At 47.4% G+C, this 13,807-nt stretch overlaps 1 long non-coding RNA gene across 17 annotated transcripts; it reads right to left on the bottom strand.

Annotated features, from left to right (window-relative positions):
- Positions 1-3,865: 3,865 nt before the first annotated feature.
- Positions 3,866-13,084, bottom strand: LOC123104323 (uncharacterized). Of its 17 annotated transcripts, XR_006450266.1 has the most exons (10): positions 12,737-13,084; positions 12,273-12,663; positions 11,968-12,068; positions 11,787-11,865; positions 6,781-6,898; positions 6,449-6,498; positions 6,025-6,088; positions 4,594-4,824; positions 4,314-4,366; positions 3,866-4,187 (listed from the first exon to the last, which is right to left on the bottom strand). It is a non-coding gene; the product is annotated as an uncharacterized lncRNA (long non-coding RNA). The 17 variants fall into 17 exon arrangements; XR_006450272.1 differs by lacking the exon at positions 11,787-11,865 and having other exon boundaries at positions 6,837-6,898; XR_006450267.1 differs by lacking the exon at positions 11,787-11,865 and having other exon boundaries at positions 6,025-6,276; positions 6,420-6,498; positions 6,837-6,898.
- Positions 13,085-13,807: the final 723 nt, after the last annotated feature.

Raw genomic sequence — 13,807 nt, forward strand, 5'->3', positions numbered from 1 at the left:
GAGGGGCACTCGTCTGACTGGACGCGCGAGCTTTTACTGCGACGCACCATCGGGGCGGGGCACCGTATTCTGTTCTCGCCGCGCGTCGCGCCGGGTTGGCAGCTGACCCTGTCGCGCCCGTGTGTGTGTGTGTGTTATTTCAGCATCATCACCGGCTGATTATATTATTTTAAATTTTGCGACGCTGCGTGTGCGTGCCCTGCCGACTCCGAGGCAACGCGTTGACAAATGACAAGATGTCTTCTCCAGAAAGACGCACCGATTAAGGAGCATACGTAGGACTGGGGTGTTTGGTTCACGGAAGGTAACGCAAACGCAATCGATTTACACCGTTACTGTAAAGGGAATCGAGAAAAATGAGAATTTGTTTGGTTGCTTTAATCAACTGAACGTAATCAGCCCTACAACGGGGAATTTGATCTTAACCCACGCTTTACTCCAAACTTTGATAATCCCAGATTGACAGGTGGGGCCAGGCCACTAGCCATTAAGACAATGCTGGGGTAAATCATCAAAAACCCCATGTAAAGTCGAGCAAATAGTCCAAATCCCCCATGACCGGGCACTCCGTTCATCCCCATCAGCGACATTATAGCAACTCCAATGGGGTAACCCATTTCGTCCGCTGGCTTTTGTTTGGATCGGCACGGACAGAAAAAATGGCCCAACGCACTGACCCAAACGGATGCGCGTCCGCTTGGTGTTCGCATGGCGACCCATTTTCGGTCCAATTTTGAGCCGGATTTGCGTCGGCGCGGACACGAGACGGACTCCTTTATCCGGGCCCGCCGGTGGGTAAGAGTCATCACCATTTCCCCCAAAAAAAACCTCCCGCCCGCGCACGCTCCCGTCCCACACCCGCCATGGACGACGATCTCGACCTCGACGCCGCCGGCGGCCTCGCCTCCCTCGCCTCGTCCGGCAAGACAACCGCCCCCTCCGGCAAAGGCAAGCCTCGTGCCCCACGCAAGACCGCTGCCGCGCCCAAGCCAAAGAAGGCGCTGACGCCCGAACAGCGGGCGAGGAAGTCGGCCAAGAGGAAGGGCCGGAGGCACACCGCGGACGTGAGGGATGAAGCCGTCGCCGCTGCCGCCGTTACCGCCGCCGCGCAGCAGGAGGTCACCGCGGCCAGCGTCGCAGCGGCAACGAGGGAGGCGCTCTACATGCTAGGGTTAAACCCCTAGCCAGCATAGCCTCCTCAACGCCGCCGTCGCCGCGGCCAGCACCGACTCGTCGGCGTTCCCTCGGACGGTGTTGCCCGTCTCGTCCCGCGCGTCGGCTGGCAACCGGATGCCCGACTTCCATGTGTACCCGCAGGCCTCCTGCCTCTCTAGGGAGTGCTCGCCCGACGTGAGCGTGGTCACGCCTTCCATGCCCGCGCCCGCGCCCATTGACCTCAACGCCACCCCGGTAGCCGGTGGCTCGTCATCTAGAGGCGCGAGGAAACGCGCGCGGCAGACGCTGATCGACGTGCTACCGGACGCCCACAACTTGTTCAACGGAATGCCGACTGCCGACGACGAGGACTACATGCAGAACCTCATCTTCGAGGGCGATGCACCGACCCCTGGCTACGATCCCGACGAGACACAAAGCCAGGACGACCGCGGGGCGTTCACGTCGGCCGCTGGCTATGATCCCGATCAGGCGGCCTTCATGCGTGATCAGGTCGGCATGGACCTGGACGGCTTCCCACTCGACCAAGAGTTCCCAGACGACTACGGTCAAGAGGAAGAGGACGAGTGCGACATCGAAGTGGAGCCTTTGTTCGAGGACAAGCTCGCCAACCAAGCCGCCGGTCCTAAGCCGAAGCGCAAGAGCAAGCGCACGAAGGCATACACGACTGCCAAGGACAAGCTTCTTTACGAGTGTTGGCGAGACATTGGACAAGACCCAAGACGGGCGCCGAACAAAAGCATTCAACCTCTTGGATTCGTGTCCACTAAGAGTTTCATGAGCGCAAGAAGTTTCCGCCTTACCAAATTGTGAGCACGCGCGGGTGGGTGTCCATTTCCAAGCGATGGAGGGTCATCCAACAAGAGTGCAGCAAGTTCGAGGCCGCCAACGCCAAGACCAAGGCGAAAGAAGTGACTCTCGCGAGCATGATGAGCGGGGTGGAGATCATGAAGGTGGATCTCAACACCGTGTCGCCAAGGAAGAGGGCGTAGTTCGAGAAGATGCAGGTTGACCGACGAGTGATCTCGTGGCCGCGAGCGCCTTCCCTTTTTGGTTGACCGACTGTGTGCTGGCATGACCACGAGGCCACGATGGCGTGGTCGAACTCAAGTCCCACCCCTTTTTATGTGCTGGCATGTGTGCCGGCCGCTGGCGAGTGCACCAGCATGAACTGTGTGGTGATATTTTTTGAAGCCGGCAATGTATGTCGGCGCTGGCATGGTGTCGGCGTGATCTACATGCCACTGGGACGATCTGTGGCCGCAGGCCTTTTTTTAAAATTGAGCACAAACATGAAATGGGTTGGCGTGTTGGGCGCACTGCCGATCCAAATGCAAAACTGAACGAACACCGGGCGGGCGGGCAACCCAAACGAACAAAATGCGAATAAATACGCCGTTTGTTTGGGTCGGCCCATTGAAGTTGCTCTTAGCGCCTTTAAAGCCGCTTACCTGAACTCCCCGGCCACCACATCAACCGCCTCGCCATCCCCTTCCTCAACCTTGGCGTCCACCACCAACGATAGCAACAAGAATTCCGACCTCGATCAGCTAGAATGGATGATGTGTTGTTGAAGGACTCCGTTGTTGAAGCCCGCAGCCGAAGCTAGCTGTGGGCATGGTGGCGTGCACTGGCGTCAGCCGCTCTCCATCCTCACCAGTGTGCCCACGCCGGCCAATTGGTCACGGCGCGCATGCTCGTCAGCGACGCACTCATGATCGCCGGCACCGGACGCTATACCAGCATGCTCCCGTCTCCACCGGCGACCGCGGCCTTGTCAGCCGCCACGTCGAGCAGCCGCCAAACTCCATGGGGCTGGACAGGGAAGACGTGGTAACAGTATAGCCGCAAGAGGGTCGCTCCGGTTTCTGCTAACACACGATTTTGAGCGAAATCAAATTTGCACTGGGTCGGTAATTGATACCGTGGTACTTATGTGATTACAGCCCAAACTAACCAAACAAAGATTCAGCGTCATTTGGTGCCGCTGTTAATGGATTACGTTACGAAGTTCTGAAACAAAAACCTCCAAAGAGTAGAGTACTTGCCTAAGCAAGAGGTGACAATGTGTTTATAAGTCCCAGTTACTAACTTCCTCTGTTCCAGAATTGGTCAACTTATTAATTATTATTAGGCACGTGGAATTGAAGTATACCATTCAAGGCAAGCATAAGAAATGTTTCGGGATGGAAGAATCATGCTGCGGTTCTCTGAATACAACCACCCAGTCGACGGTATGGAAGAATCATGTTTTTCCTATAGTACACAACTAAAGTACTGTATTTGTCCTTGTGTGGCAGTACATCAGTTGCGTCAATGAAAAGTAGAATATCACAGGGACATTACGCTGAGTGGAGAACTGGCATTACTCCAACTTCAGTAAAAGGCATACATAAACTTAACTGAGATAAGGATATTTTATATAATTACCTAGCTGTCAATAATGTCCATGTTGAGAAGCTTAGTGTTATTTTCTTTTATTCCAGATTAACATGATCTCAGAATGCAGTCTTCCGGCTCAATTTTAGCCTGCAGCCCTGCGCCACCATTACAAAAAGCTACAGAATTTACCATTTGTTCATATCAATCAAGTGGTGAGATAATCAGGATTAACGCATTTTAAGAGACCATCATTTTGGCAACCTATAGGACTTATAACAATATGCAACATAATTTCTCGGTAATCACCTGCTTTAAAGGTTCTTTCCATTCAAGTTTCCAGAGTTCTGTTCTAGCACATGAACATTATTGCCCTCATCCATTTCATTCACAGTTAATCATTAAGAGAACAGAGTGCATGATTGAAAAATATACAACAGTAGGTAATGCACACATATTAGCGCCTCTGACTTTTAGTTGACTCAGCACCACCCCGATGATACACGCACACCTCGCGTAATTCTAACAGTATAGCGAACTAAACCACAACACTTCTATGGGAAATTGCTGCCACGAGTATCTTGAAATTCAGCTTGGGACATCAACATCTACATGTCAAAATCAACCTTACACTGCATTGTTTGAAGAGAAGATTTCAAGTTATTCTAACAGTAAAAGCGGCGTCTCGCAGCTAGATGATAATCTTAAGAACTTTTATCCCCAGCTTAGAAGGAGCATGCATGATCTCAGTGACATACCTCATGATGGACCAGCTGATGACCAAGGACCTCTCCAGATTCCGTGTCCTGGTCTGCAAAGCCAACCAAGAGAACAGAGGAAACAGAGGATCAGGTATGCATGCAGTAAAGAGCATGCGGTAAAGTTGTATAGCATAGGAACCATCTGTTTTTCTAACAGTAAAATAAAACTGTAGTGAAAATGTTAGTATCACACTTTTTTGGACAAGAAAATAGCAGGAGAGGCTACCACTGCGGTATTATACTATTATATATAAGAGGAAATTCGGGTAATTCTAACCTCTTAGCTGACCAGTCTGAATGTCGGCATCCATACACCTGTTATAGCCTATAGGTTTGGCATTACTTGGAGAGGCAGCAGCTGAGGCATAGATGAATAGGCCAGGGATGTAGTTCTCCTGTCGCAAGCACCGATGGGAGATGCAGCACGCCACCGTGCGCTAGCGGCAGCTCGCGTCTAACCTTTCTGCATTCCAAGCTTTTTGTGTCCTTGCATCTTGCTCGTAATCATCTGCATACAATACATATCAGCTAAACTCCTGCAATGGAGGTGATCCAGCAAGTTCATCGGCTAAAATGAACTACATAGTCCAATTTAAATAGAACCATTTGTGGACGGTGGACACTGAACAGACACAATAATCAGACCCTTTTAGGCTTTTGTCTAAAGAATCACTACACATCTGAGTCCTCGCCCCTGATTCAGAATAGTCCCTGAGAACTTTTTCTAAAGAATTCTTACACGAACTATGTTTTTCATCCAAGATAGCCTGACTGTACCCCCCCCCCCCCAAAAAAAAAACTAATGAAATGGTTTTATCAATAGAAAGCTTGACAAACTAATCCTCTCTCACATGCAAATTATAAAGAGCACCTCACGCATCAAGTAACTTCCAGCAAAATGGCAAGGCATTCATGCAAATAAACACCGCCTTCCAATTAGCTTGCTTTCAAACAAAAACATGATAACATGCAGAAAATGTACAGTTCAACAGACCTGGTTATACTACTATGCAAAGTGAAACTAATATTTACCCATACTGATTTTTTTGCACAAATGAAGGCGCACTCTGAAGATGGAAAAATATAGATTCATGATAAATGGTCTCACCAAGTGCAATATGGTGAACGAATAATATCATGCAAGCATTTAACTATTTAAGTAAGAATCAATGATTGGTTTGTCACCCAAAAAAACAATGATTGGTAGCAAAATCCTAGGATACTGAAAGCTTGCTGTTTCATAGACATTCAAGTAATAACTCACAAGAGACATTCATTTGAGCTGTCTTTTCATTGATAAGAAATTAAGAAGAGCACGACATGAAACAGCAATAGAAGGTTGCTGCTTTGGTAAGGAACATCAAGACAAATAACTGAATGTACTTCCTTAAGATCCTTCTAAATTCCTTTCAAAAGCAAGAAATTCTAGCAAATGACAACCAAGGAACTAATAGTGCTACTTATGGGCTGCAATTTAAAAAAAATCCAAATAAAATGAGATTCTTTTTGTTACCTTTCTATTTTCAGGCCTCAGTAGCTAAAGGTCCATCCTAGATATGTCATTATGTAACCACTACTTGGAACCAAATCATACCTACCATTACTACATGCTATTGTTCATCAGCTCATCTACTGGCGACTAAACTATTCATAGATCTAGCTTATTTATTAGCATCCATCAGTATGCAGAGGAGATAAATCAACTCACCCAACCTCTGAGCAAGGCCTCGACAGAATGCCTTCAGGTGACAGATTCTGTTTTATATTTTACCCTGGAGTTTGCCGCAAAGAAGAAAAAAATCTTCAGGTTAACAGGTTCAACAATTGAAAATTCAAGAAACCATGCACGTCTGATTATTTGAATGGCTCGTAAGCCTCAAGCTCATCCCGTCCCTCTTCCACATATCCCTCAGCTCTTATATTTGGTCTCTGCCTTTTTGCTTTATCTCATATGGATGTTCTATATCACACATGAAAGGAGTCAAACATCTACCTCAGCAAATAGCACGATGTAACATGTGTTAAGCTTTTGTGGCCACCAAAGCATCCAATAGAAGGAATTTATATACCCGGAATGGAAAACCGACAGCCTAAAAAGGATACAAAAATGCAGGGTAAAGAGCATGTCCCACCTATAAACGATAAAAGAAGAACAGCACAGACCAACCAACAACATACAGTCCTGAAAAAGCAAGACGGAATAGAATCAGCCAACAAACATCATAATCAAAGAGGAACAAGAAACCCCAGAGCCACAAGCGACGCAACCTAACAAGGACAGGCATATCAACATGCGAAACACATGAAGCAAAGAATCAGAAAACAAGAGAACCGAACAAAACAACCGACAGTAAAGCACCAAGTCCTCATATAATGGAAGCTGGGAGCCGATAGGATAACCAAATTAATCTAGCCCAAGAACAACATGTTGATCCACAGGACTGGAACCACATATAATTAGAACCTGGAAGCTGGGAGCCGACAGGATAGCCAAATTACTCTAGCACTCGAGAACAACACCTTGATCCACAGGACTGCAACCACAACAAGCATAGATCCTCAACCATGTGACCTTTCCATTCCTGCGACGACATAGCCAAGCGAGGACCAAATTAACCAAGCACTTGAGAACAACACCCTAATCTAAACAACTGCAACCACAACAGGCACCAGCCCCCACCTCTCTTCTGCAAACCCCAATCCAATACAAACAAATACAGCACTTTGACTCAGAGAACCACACCCACAGCAACACAGATGGTCCTCTATTTCCCCAACCAACGTCTAATATATCCAATCCCAAAGATAAGCGACCAGGCAGAGCTCAGGTTAGCCAATCAGGTTAATCAATCAACTTTGTCTCGTGTGCATCACATCTAGGTTACCAGCTAGTGCGACCCCCCATCATGAATATTGTCAAAATTTACCACGAGACCAAGGGAAGCTAACTGAATGATGCAATCTTCTAATTCTGCATCTTCACTGTTATCATCTGAACTATCACCATTGGACATAAGCTCCTAGACAACCTTAGGGTCAAGAATGCCCAACTTTGACCCCTTATCCATTTAAGGTAAATGACATAATTCTACTCGAAAGAAAAATCAAAAGGTGTGTGTGTGTGTGTATATATATATATATATATATATATATAATCACATTTCACCAAGGAACATCAAATTAATAAAATTAAAACCATCTTACATAGTATTGATATAGCAATAAATTGCAGTAAAACATGATATTGTTCTAGTGACCATTTATTTAAAACAATACTCCAATAGAGTAAAGACACATCTAAGATTTTTTCTTCGCGCTGGCTGACAAAAGATAGGCGTCAACCAGCAAGATTCATATCCTTCATTAACTGGTCCAGTCAGGCAGCTCCTGGTTTGCACCACCTTGCCCCTCATGACCACGAGCGGCTGCACCGAACACAAAAATGAAGCAAAAATGTTGTGTTCAGCATGTATCGCACTTGCCTCTGAGCAGATGAGACGCAATGGATGAAGTTCGTAGTGGATATCTGCGAGGATGTCTTTCCATGATTCTAACAATCTTATTCAGGCGGCGCACCATGGGCTCATTTGTCGTCGCCGACCCTTGTTGTGCTAGTAAGAAGGCTTGTAGGTTGTCTGCATGACACAAATCTTGGGCCTCCAAGAGGTGTATGCGTTGGAGACCGATGTTGAAGCCAATCGACCCGTACTTTGCACGGATCTGGTGCCCGCAAGAAGCGGACGTCCATGGAGGCAACCATCATTGAATCCCGTCAGCTCTATTGGTTGTGCACAGGTCTAGCGCCTACAAGATGCGCACCCCTATGCAGGCAGGCAACTTAGAAGCATGTCCGCTCCCTGGGCTGCACAAATCCCGTGTCTACAAGAAATGCAAGTTTGCCATCATGGCGGATCAGGTCTCCACGAGACATGGATCCGATGCCCATGAGAAAGGCTAGCTCATTGTCGCGGCAAATCGGCTCTCTCCGTTCCACAATTTTTTTTGTCCGTTTCTCATGGAAGCATGACACGACAAGCAGAGTTGATGCCGTTGAGCAGGCCAACACTTTGTACTCGGCTTGATCCCGACGCTCCTAGCACAGACGAAGCGTTGAGAGAATTGGAAGCGACTGGGATCAAGCCACAAATGACCCCACGCTCCATAGGGAACTGTAAGGGCACCTCCTGTCATGGTCGTGGCATAAACTGGAAAATTGAGTGGCTTGTGCAAGTGCACAAAGGTTGGCATGGCACAAGAGGACGATTCGCCAAAATGGAGTCCAGGTAGTAGTTGGGATGATTTTGCGCCGACAGCCCATAGTTGAAGTCGTCGCTTGGGGCGAAGTGTGGTTGTGGCGTCTGGAAGGAGAAACGGCGGTCACTCCGAGGCAGCATAGCCGAAGACCAGGAAACACCATTTCACCAAAGTAGATCACAAGTGACATCGTTGTTTCCCTGCATTGGAATGGCATGGCTGGCGAGGGGACATGAAGCTGGAAGCTCTGTGCAAGGGAGACATGTGGACGAAAGACGAAAGCGCGATGCACCATCTCCGAAAGGACCGCGATGAGCGTAGGATGTCCTCAGAGGGACTTAGCTACTTGTTCGTGCTCCTGCAATAGCCGGAGCATTGGTGAGGACGTAGTTGAACATAATTCCTGGTCAGGTCAAGTTCTCGGTGCCTCCAATGCTTGGTGGGCCACCCGACCGTCTCATCTTTTCGTCTCGATTGTTTTGTTTCCCACACACTACAAAACTACTATTAAGAACACATTAGCTTCACAAACTCAAGAGTATTGTTATTGTGTTACTCTTCACACCGGTCATGTGCATAGAACCTACCCGGCCGAAAAAGGCTGTTTTGCACGAGGTACGTCTTTGAACGGGAAACAAATACGCAAAGATTTAGATGTGCTCTGTTACAAACAGAAATAGCGGTATTTGAGGAACGAAACCAATTCACACATATCCAAATTAAACGACAGCGCCAACATTAATGTCCTACCAATTATTCTCGTTCTAATATTTTGCCGAATTTTAAATGCAACTATTTATTTGCAACACATCCTTATATACGTATCAATCAAATATTCCCTACTATATCTCAGTCAACTAATGAAATGATCAGCAGGACGATAAAACATAAGTAGCGTATAAACCTGAGAATCATACTGGAGCAAAGCGGCAAGGCAAAGAAAGATTAAAACATGAGAATTACTCCTTCCTGCTTTGGTTTAACCCTTGGGAAGATAGTTCTCATGTTTTAGTTTTCAGTCTTATGAAAAACTTTTCTTTGACTTGCCGTTTTGCTCCACTATGATTCTCAGGTTTATACACTAATTATGTTATTATTTTTTGAGTGGATCCTGATGATTGTTTCATTAGTGCACTGAGATATATTAGGAAATATTTGATTGATATCCATATATGGATGCGCTGCAATAAATAGTCGCATTTAAAACTCGCGAAAACATCATAATGAGAATAATTGGTAGCACATTAATGTTTGCGTTGTCGTATATTTGTACGTGAATAGATGATAATTAATTTGGATATATGAGAATTGATTTCGTTCGTAAAATAGCACTTTAATAGGGGCCATAAATGGTGCCTATGTCAATTCGTAATAAAGCACCTCTAAATCTTTACGCATTTGTCTCCCGCCACGTTGGGTAGGTTATGTGCACGCGACCGGTGCAAAGAATAAAAGAATAGCAATACTTTTGAGTTTGTCAAGCTAATGAGTTCTTAATTGTATTTTTGTAGTGTGTGGGAAACAAAGCAATAGAGATGAGAAGATGAGACGGTCGGAAGGCCCACCAAGCATCGGAGGCACCGGGGAGAACCCGGCCCGACCAACAAATATGTTTAGCTACCTCCTCACCAATGCTCCGGCTATTGCGGGAGCGCAGACAAGTAGCCGAGTCCCTTCAAGGGCATCCTACGCCCATCTCGGTCCTTTTAGAGGTGGTGCATCGCGCTTCGGTCTTTCGGGATGGGTGTCTCCCCCGTCCAGAGCTCTCAGCTTAACGGCCTCCTCGTCGATCATACTGTATCTACACACAATGACAATGGCGTGACTTGTGATCTGCTTCTCCCCACATTGTCGCATGTGGTGCAAGCGCATCGAGCGAGGTACTGCGCCACCGGAGGGAACGACATTTCAGTGTCTTTGACTATGCAGCCTCGAAGCTCCCGCCATTTCTCCTTCCAGGCCCACAGTCACACTTTGCGGCCCCAAACGACGACATCAACCCTAGAGCATCAGCACAGATTCAGGCCAACTACTACCTTGACTCAGTTTCGGCAAATCGTCCTACTATATCACTCCAGCCTTTGTGCACTTGCACAAAGCCTGCCATTTTCACGGTTTTTGGCACTACCGGGACAGGAGGTGCCCATACAGTTCCTCGTTGAGTGTGGCGTCCTCAATGGCCCGATCCCAGTGGCTTCCAATCCTCTCAACGCTTCGTTAGTGCTAGGAGTGTCGGCATCAAGCCGAACACAAAGTGCCAGCCTGCTCAACAACATCAACTCCGCTTGTCATGGCGCTCTTACACGAGAAGCAGGCAATAGAATTGTGCAATGAAGAGAGTCGATTGGGCACGACAATGAGCTCGCCTTTCTCATGAACAACGGATCCGTGACGTGTGGAGAGCCGATCTGCGAGTTTGCATCTCTCAGAGACACTAGATTTGTGCAGCTCGCAGAGTTGACGAACTTCAAAGTTGACCACCTGCATAGAGGTGAGCCTCTTGTACGCATGAGATCTATGCACCGAACAGAGCTGACGAGCTTCAATGCTGGTCGCCTCCATGGGCGTGCGCTTCTTGCGAGCACCGGGTCTATGCAACGTACGGTGCTAATGGGCTTCAACATTGGTCTCCTTCATGGGCATACGCTTCTTGGAGGCCCTAGATCTATGTCGCGCAGACAGCCTATGGGCCAATTTGCTAGCATGACACGGGGCGGCGACCGAGCGACATCGGCAGCGACAAACGAGCCCATGGTGCAGCGCCTAAATAAGATGGTTAGAATCGCGGCCAAAGCCCGTGCAGACATCCTTGCAAACAACCACCGCGTACTTCATCCAACGTGTCTCATCTGCTCAGATGCAGGTGCGACATATGTTGAACATAACATTTTTGCTTCATTTTTGTGTCCGGTACAACTACTAGTGGTCGTGGGGAGCAAGGTGGTGCAGACTCGGAGCTGTCTGACTGGAAGTAAGATTGATACCCTTGTACAAGGAAGATTAATACATTTTCCTTATGCAAGCCAGTTTAATACCCCTGCACGAGGAAACCTCAAATTCAACTTCGTTACTAGCAGTGGCGAAATAATTTTCAGGTGTGGCGTTGTTTTTAAAGAAGAAAATCATGTATATTACGACGATGCAGGAGCTCACTAGAATACTTTATATTCAGCAAATACATCCGAAATCCAAAAGTAAATACTTGTATCAAAATACCTCACTAAATGAAGATTATATGGATTACAGATCACCAATTTATCATCTTTATTATTAACTAAGACACGCATAAAGATGTCTACAAAAATAGAAAGCATAGACAAATCATGAATCTGTAAGTAGTGCAATATAATGATAGAAACAAATTATACAAGTGAAGATAGTTAGAAAGAATACATACCTATAATAAAGCTTTATTGACTGTGGCAAAGGCATTCTTCTTGGTATATTTTGAAATTCTTTCTTAATTTCAGCAAGATCAATTCCTTTATATACCCATATCTAGTCACAAGAGGAAACAAATCAATTAGTTTTCCAATGATGTGAGAGCACTAGAATAAATGCAATGCACAGGTACAGAACTAAAACTAGAGAACATAAGTATGTATTTGAATACTTGATCTAATACAATTTCAATCGACGGAAGTCAGCAACATAATACAAATATTCGATCTTCTTTTTGACGCCATGTGCTGATCTGCTCACCCTCACGGCCTCGCTGAGTCGCTGTTCACCACCTCGCCGGCCCATGGCAGCCGCCCTGCCATGCCCTAATGACCTATTCGCTGCCGCTGCCGCCTCCACCACGTACGATCGTGATTTCATGCAGTAGCTATGTTTGGTTGTATGCGTGGTGACCGCACTCAATTTTAGCATCCTGGAGTTGTGGCCTACGCACATTAGTAACCAGGCCAATCAGCAAACAGCCAACCAGGCCCAGCGGGAGCTACGGGGACGGGACGGCCAGGGCCGCGAGATCTAGCCAACTTGCTCGCCAGGGCTAGGTCGGCGTGGACCTGGCTGAGGCCGACGACGAGGCGCGCCCTCCGAGCTCCCATAATCGCTGGCCTCGCCGCCTCCGTTCATCCGCCCTCTCCTGCACCGATCCAAAAGGGGTGTCAAATGTTAGTCGCTCCATCAAAAAAAAAATCGGGATCTCAGTCGCGCACCTCCGAACCCCAGGGACGGGAACGGGACCGCCGGGGACGCGAGATCTAGCCAGCTTGCCTGCTCCTGGGGGACGCACGCCAGGATGAGGTCGGCGTGGACCTGGCTGAGGGCCGTGAACGGGCGCCGCGCCTTGTCGTCGGCCTCGGCCGCCGCAGCGGCTCCCTCCGGAAGCGTCGGCCGGCGAGTGCTGATTCGGGCTAGGGTTGCGGTCGGCGCCGGGCCTCTCGCCGCCGCCGCTCCCTTTTGAATCCTCTTGGGCGCGGTAGTGCGGGTGGGGGGCGGAAGGGATCTGGTAAAACTAATCTGGTTCTTGTCCGCGGCCTGGGCAAAAAGGGCCACCTGGTTCTTGTCTGCGGCCCGTGCATTTGGACCATTTATGTGTTCGGCTTTTCTTGTGAAAATCTTCTTTCTGATAAATGACAGAGAAAAATGTTTTAATTAGAGCATACTATAAATGTGGTGTTTTGTGGCAGTATAAAGTCTATTTGGCAGATATTGGAAGCTCGAAAATAGTTTTTAGCACCCAAGGATGCTAAGCTCATTGTATGGTTGCTAATGCATTATGTTCTATACTCCCTCTGTTCCTAATTATCTTTATAATCTTTATTATATGTACAAGGTTAAGCGTGTGTAGCAAAAAAGCTCTTACCATCCTCCTTTGGACAAATATGCCCTTGAATTAGCTTACGTCAAATGCAGGGATCAAGAGTTGTAGCGGTATTTATTATGATGAACAGGGGTGGGGGCGTGCTCTCCTCGTTTCCTCCTCCATGCATTGCATGTGACGGTCCATCTCCCATTTACATGGCACACGGGCAAATTTGGATAGTTACAACGTAAAACACAACATAATGCAGGAGGGTTGGAGGAAAAATGTTACATCTAAAGTAATTAGAAATGAAAGTATTAGAATTGATCTCAGCTAACAGCCGATAAAGAAATAACACAATGTGTGGCCCACCATGTCTCTCTCACATATGTGCCATGATGGAGGATGCTTGACCCACCTCTTGGGTTTGGTCCTTATTCCTCAGTGACACATGTATAAGGAGAAATCCTCTCTCTCTATA

The sequence above is a fragment of the Triticum aestivum genome, chromosome 5A, assembly GCF_018294505.1.
Source record: "Triticum aestivum cultivar Chinese Spring chromosome 5A, IWGSC CS RefSeq v2.1, whole genome shotgun sequence".
Classification (NCBI taxonomy): Eukaryota; Viridiplantae; Streptophyta; class Magnoliopsida; order Poales; family Poaceae; genus Triticum; species Triticum aestivum.